We start from the raw sequence: 7,263 nt of genomic DNA, 5'->3' as shown, positions 1-7,263 counted from the left end.
TCAGGACAAGACCTGCAACGCGACAGAGGAAAAGGAAACGAACAAGAGTGGGATGGGTAAGACATCACTATTGAATGAAATGGGAGAGGAGGCTTTAAAATGCAGGTGCAAGATAAGCATCATGGTAAAGGTCGAGGGATGACAAGGGTTAAGGTGACAACGGGCAATCACACAACAAAGGATGTATTTGAGGAAAATCTTGCAAGATGTTAGAGAAGGGGGAGCAGTCAATGATGAGATAGATGAGGCATTATCCTCGAACAGGGATGGAAAAGAGGAGGCTTCAAAGGATAGGTTCAAGATAATCATGAGGGCAAGGGCATAGATATCACGAAGGTTCTAAAGGTAATAATTAACAAGGATGTAGGAGAGGAGGTAAATAGGCATAAGACAAAAGATATAAGTACCATAAAGGATGGGGTCTAGACAGGACCTGCAAATGGAAAAGGGGAGGGTACGTCCAAGGGCCAGATAGGTAAATTGCCACTCTCAATTTGAGGTGGAAGAGCGGAGATTTTTTTGAGTATGAATAAAGATGAATATCAAGGCAAGATCGATGGATGACAAGGTGATGGTGATAGAAAATCAAAACACAACAAAGGATGGAATTAAGACAACACTTGTAAGGCAAAAAGAAGTGAAGAGAAACCAAGGGAGAGGTAGGTAACTCGCAACTCTCAAACTGGGTTGAAAGAAAGGGGAGGATTTAAAGGATAAGTTTAAGGTAAGCATTTAGGTAGAAGACATAAATATCGCAAGGGTCAAAGGCGATAACGGACAAGGGTGTAAGAGAAAAGATAAAGGCATAGAAGAGTAAGTGGTACAAATACAATAACGAATGGAGTTAAGTCTAGGCCTACACGCGGTAAAGAAGAGGATATAGTCAAGGGTGAGATAAGTAAAACATATCTCTCGAATTAAGATAGAAAAGAGGGGATTTCAACAAGCAGACCTAAGATAAGTATCAAGGCAAGATCTACATATTACAAAGGTAAGGATGATATCAAACAAAAGCTCAACAAAGGATGAAGTTAAGGTAAGACAAGACTTGCAAAGCGACAAAGGGAAAGGAAACGAACAAGAGCAGGATAGGGAAAATAACACTCTCGGATTGAAATGGAATAAGTGAGGCTAAGAAATAGGTAAGCATCATGGTAAATACGGAGAGAGGTCAAAGGTCAAAGGTGATAATAGGCAAGGATATAAAGGAAGAGGCAAATGTGCATAAAAGAACCAGGAATCTAGGTACAATCAAGAATAGAGATAAGATAAGTCTTGCAAGAGGTAAAGTATAGGATATAACCACGGGTGAGATAAGTAAGAGACCACGCTTGAACTAAGTTGGGAGATTGGAGGTTTTAGATAACGAACATAGAGTAATCACCAAGGTAAGATTGAGAGATGAGAAGGGTAAAGGCAATAAGAAGCAAAAGCACAACAAAGGATGAGGTTAAAAACTCGCGAGCCAAAGAAGAGGATACGACCAAGAGAAAGAAGGCATGAGACGGAAGAGGGGCGATTTTAAAGGGCAGGTATGAGACAAACATCAATGTAGGATATAGAGGTGTCAAGGGTGCATATGATAATAATTAAAAAGCATAACAAAGGATATAGTTAAGACAAGACTCGCGAAACGACAAAGTGGAGAAAACAATTAAGGGTCAGATGGGTAAGGTTCCAACAGAAGGGTTGAAGTAAAGATTCATTACCGAGTGGAGTTACAAGGAGACAATGGGATCACCAAGGATATGCAAAGTAGAATGACCGCTCATGGATCATTAAGAAACAAGGGTGGTCAAGGGCATGTTAACTGAAATGTCTTAAACATATATTGGGATATAAAGGTACGCACATATAAAAATAAGAGTATGCAAGATTTCAATGGTACGAGCATACCAAGACCAAGGGCATAGAAATTGTTGAAAGATAGCAACTTACAACCGAATAAGAAATGATCCCAAAAGACAAGAAGGTCATGGACACCTAAACTGAACTGTTTAAATGAGCAATAGAGGTACAAGGGTAAGTACTTTAGATTAAGGGATAAGGGTATTAAAAATGCAAGGATACGAGAATGTCAATAACAAAATGGAATAGAGATGGTCAAATGGTAGCAATTTAATAATGGATGAGGAAAGAGTCCCAAAAGACTAAAGGTCAGGGGCATCTACAAAGATGTCGCAAGCATAAGAGTGAGATCATATCTAATAGATTGAGAGAAGTATAGACCATACTAGAATAAAATACTTTTTTGGCAAGGGGGCATATATGAGCACAACATAGAATTAGTCGAGGTGACTAATATTTTGAAGCAGAATCAAGGATGGGGTGAAGTAATAATCAATAAGTCCTTAAAACGGCCAATGCTACTCTAGGCTAGCGATCCTACAGTCAGCACGGCTTTGATACCACCTATGTCACACCCGGTTTTAGAAGGCAAACCGAATTTGAACCATGTACGTGCCAGGATCAGCAATTCACGTACACAACAGTTATATAACATGGACATCATCACACAGTGCTCAAATAGTATTAAAAAGGGGAATAATAGTCGATTACATCATATGTCTGAGACATCCACATAGTCTTTACAATAGATCAAAGTGCGGAAAAGAAACGTAGATAAACGCGGCCTTCACAGGCAGCCGACTGGGGGGTTGCCGCTAACCCACGCCTAAAACTAATCGTAGTCTTGGAACTCCTGGAAGTCTCCTTCCACGGCTTCATCTTCTCCTGAGCAGTGGTTGCAATGCTGACAACCTGGGGATGGGGGGAGGATTGGTGTGTAGAGCAAGGGTGAGTACACATAAACATACTCAACAAGTATCATGTTTGGCTGTTGTGGACTAGCTTTATGTGGGGGGTAAGTCAAGCAGTTGCTTTTAGTTGGTCAGATTATTATTGTTACTAGTAGAGAAAGCCATGTTTTAGATTTAGCCCACGTTATTAACCCAAACGTACTCCTTTCGAAACGGAAAGAGTACCACTTACCATTACCAGAGTCAAAACCAAGAACCATCAATCTCATTGCCACCTGCAATCCAAACATCTCTGATCAAGTACCACTAATCACTGGAGCTCCCTTGGCTGCTCATAACCGCGAGCACGACTGATATATCAGTTTTCAAACACTCTGTAGAGGTTGTACACTTTACCCATGAGCCGTGATTCCCTTTTTGCCTCGGGTTGTACGGACCCTTGAACACTCCCAAGGTGAGTAGGCAGGGTCTCACTACGTAGCCTTTACAAAGATTCCCCGGGGATGTAGCCACCAGTTAGGTTTCCTAAATGTACCGCACTCCTCCCCAAGGGGGCAAACTCAAGCTTGGCAGAGCGAGCTGCATACACCGAGCCCATTAACGGCACGACGGCTAAGCGAACTACACCCGGGATCCTCTAATTATTCAGTTAAGGGCACCCCATTCCACCCTCATGGTTGCACTGTTTTCCCGGGCGGCCATCCAACGAACAGGTCATTACGGAGAGGCACTCGAGAAACCGCTCGAGCCCCCTTGAAGGCCACAAGTATAACATCATAATAAGAAGAGGGAAAACAGCGTACCATTGGTAAATCTCATCAGGTTCATTGATTAGAGTTGAGCAATAGCATAAAGCTAAACAATAATAATCTAACCCAGATAGGTAAACAAGGACATGCATAACAAAAGCTAGTCAATCCTTAGGTATAAATGTGTAATGCGGGAGGTGAATTAAAGAATGTATAGGACAGAGATAGGTCAAGGGACACTTGCCTCCACCAACCGACTGCTGCTCAGGGGCTTCTCCTGCGAGTTCTTCGGGCTCCTCAACCAGATCGTTCTCTATGCGAGCGTAAACATACATACATCCATCCATTCGAATTAGGAAACAAACAGTAATCATACAAGAGAATAAATAGATTAAATATGCATAGAGTATGACATACGATATTGCACTTGCCATGGCTAGAAAGAGAAGAAAGAAGGTCTCGCAGAGGTTAAAGCTATACTCAAGGCGAACTTACGATACATGAAATAACACGACAGCATGAAAACGACACGCGGACACGCGCAACACAGCACACTGACAACACACGAAACAGCGCGCGCGACCAACGCGAATGACGAGCAAATCAGCACGCCACCACGTGTGGAACAACACGTGCGACACCGCTACGGCACGAATAGCACGATGATACGCACATGGCGCACGACTGATACACGAAATAATGTGCGCGACAACGCGCGATACTCGCTAACAGATAACGTGACTATACTAGACACGAATTAAAGGAAGAAACATTTAAGTTGGTATTAATCAAGTTAGTCCTTATTTATAAAAGCGCGAGTTATGAACTATAAAACAAAATTATTAGCTAATAAAATAATATAAACTTGGGATGTGATGAAATAACATTATTAATATGTTGACGATATTGTTATGAAATTAACGTAACACGAAAAGGATCGTAACGGATTTAATAACGCGCGCGACTGCGCGAAACAACGTAAACGATGAGCGTGAACGACACGTGGATCAGCACGTAACCACGTGCAAAACCGTGTGTGCGGTACGCGAGGATCACTAACTACATGTCGTGCTTATACTAAATACCAAATAGATATTAAAAACAATATTACATTAATTTGGGTTGACATCTATTTGTAAAAAGCTCGGGTTGATAACTATAACTTATAATTTAGTTTTAACTAGTGCGACAACCTGATAAGCATTGAATAAATAAGTAAATAACTAATTAAAATAGGTGATATGATGAAGCAATACTATATTTTCTAAGTTGATTTTAGTTAGCATAAATTATTTGCGTAAGCTATTATCAATTATTCAATTAACTACTAAGCACAAACGATTATAGCGAAACAACTAACTAATGTGCGCGGATCGCGTGCGCGACAAAGCGCGAATGGACGGTGACGGCGCGCACCAACCGCGCACGCGAATAGCAACAACGACACGTGCGAACGGCACGAACGCGCGCACGTGCAGGGGAGGGGGTAGACGAGGGTAGACAGGGGTAGACGATGATGGGGTAGACGTTCTTACCTCAGGACGATGACGCGACATTGAGAATGATACAATGGCGAGGCTATCCATACACAAAAAAGGGCGTAGATGACATTGTATAGGGTGTAGAGGAGGGGGGGGGGTAGACAAACACATGTGAGGGTAGACAAACATCGTCTTCGACGATGGGCTACGAGCAAGCGAACGCGAGTGCGCGCTACAAGAATGTGGTTTTGGGGTTGTCGTCCACGTGCGGTTCTGCGAATCGCGTCGTGCGGGGGCCATGCGCAGGGTAGACGCGTGATGTCTGTCTTGACGAGCGAGGACATGGCGCCCACCTCGCAGTGGCTGGTCGGGGTTCGCGCAGGGGCTATCCGAGGGTGGGACGAGGTTGCTGCTGTGCGGTATGTCGACCGCGAGGGTCGCTGGCTGCTCCGATCGTGGTGAGTGCCGGCAGCGAGCGCGACGGCATGGCTGAGCCGACTGGAACTTGTAGAGGGTGGAGCAAGGGCACGCGGGCCTACGGATCGGATCGGCCACGCTGCCCGACCGCGACCATGTACAGGCGAGGACGTTCGGCAGCGGTGACTCGGCCACGGTGGCCACGACCGACAGGGCTACGGGCGCATGGGGCACACAAGGCGACCGTGCTGGCGTGGCTGGGCCGGCTCGGCCAAGCCACGGCCATGGCAAGCGGTCACCACACCGAGCGCAAACGAGGGGAGAGGAAGAGGGGATGGAGAGAGGAAGGGGAGGGGCTCACCATGGGCGGATGGAGACGAACGACGTGGCCTCCGGCGGACGGCGTGCTAAGCGCGGCAAGGCGCCAATGGCAAGAGGAGGGCGCGGAAGAGAGGCGTGAGGTGATGGCTCTGTGAGAGGAGGCATGAGGGAGGGATGTTGGGCGAGAGGTTTGCAGCTCCGCGGGTGCGCGACGTGGACGCCAAAGGGGCGGTCGGGCGATTGTTCCTATGAGGAAGAAGAACAGTGGGCTGGGCGCCACTGACAGGCAGGCCCGGTGGCTGGGGCGGCTAGGGCGGCTAGGGCGCGTTGGCTAGGGTTTGGGGAGGTAGCGCCTGCGCCGGGTGGGCCAAGTGGGCCGCGCGCGGCAAGCTGGGCTGCGGGGGAAGCGCGCGCTGGATGGGCCAGGGGAAAACGCGCGCGCTGGGCCGCCCGGACGCTTGCTGGGCTGAGTGGGGCGCGGCCTGGGAAGGGGGGCTGAAGACTTCCCCTTTTTATCTTTACTTTTATTTGGTGTTTAGTCTAGTTAGTTTTATTCAAATTCAAATAAGTTCCCAAGGTTTAAATGGATGCACACCAAGACAATTTGACCAAAAACGAATTAGTGCCCCAGCATATGATGCAACAACCATAATTTCTCTAGGGTTTTATTTACTACGCTTAACACCTATATATAAAACAAAATAACTCTCCATTTTTAGCGGAAAAAAGAAGGAAAGTGAAGAACTGAGAGAGTAACACCCGAATTTGGTGGATATTAGAAAAGAAATTTTATACCCCCAAATTCAGGGTGTTACACCGGGCCCCCGTGTTAGAGGGTGGGCCGCTGCATTCGGCGGAGACGAAGAGGGTGGGCCGCTGCTTTCGGCGGAGACGAAGGGGCGCACTACCGCAGACGGTAGCGTGCTCCTCACGCGGCAGTTCACCCTCTCCGCACACGGAAGCCGACGCCCAAGGAGTATGACTCGTGGACTCGGGCCCCCGTGTCAGAGGCTGGGCCGCTACATTTGGCGGAGACGAAGAGGCTGGGCCGCTGCTTTCGGCGGAGACAAAGAGGTGCACTACCGCAGACGGGAGCGCGCTCCTTACGCGGCGGTTCGCCTTCTCCACACACGGAGGCTGACACCCAAGGAGTATGACTCGTGGACCCGAGCCCCCGTGCCAGAGGCTGGGCCACCCTGGCGCGCGTCAGGCGAGATCTTTAGCGACGTCTCGAGGCATCAGTGGGGGAATCCTTCTTTAAAAAGGGACTCCCTCGAGCGTGGTAGCCATTCTCATCACTCACAACGCCCTTTCGCCCTCGAGTTCTCCGCGCTCTTCTGCCGACGTAGGCGCCATGGCCTTGCTAGATCCTCCCGAGCGCCTCTAGCCCGAGGTGGCACTCAACTTGGTGCGCAACCTGCTCGGATGGGGTGTGTCGGAGTTCACCGGAAAGATCTGTGTCAGTGCCTCTCCTCATGGCGATCTCACCGCTGGAGAGTTTATGTTCTTCCTTCCTAGCGGGTTGGCGCTGCCGAT

This window comes from Zea mays, chromosome 5 (genome assembly GCF_902167145.1).
Source record: "Zea mays cultivar B73 chromosome 5, Zm-B73-REFERENCE-NAM-5.0, whole genome shotgun sequence".
In the NCBI taxonomy this organism is placed as follows: Eukaryota; Viridiplantae; Streptophyta; class Magnoliopsida; order Poales; family Poaceae; genus Zea; species Zea mays.
This window is presented reverse-complemented; position numbering follows the sequence as displayed.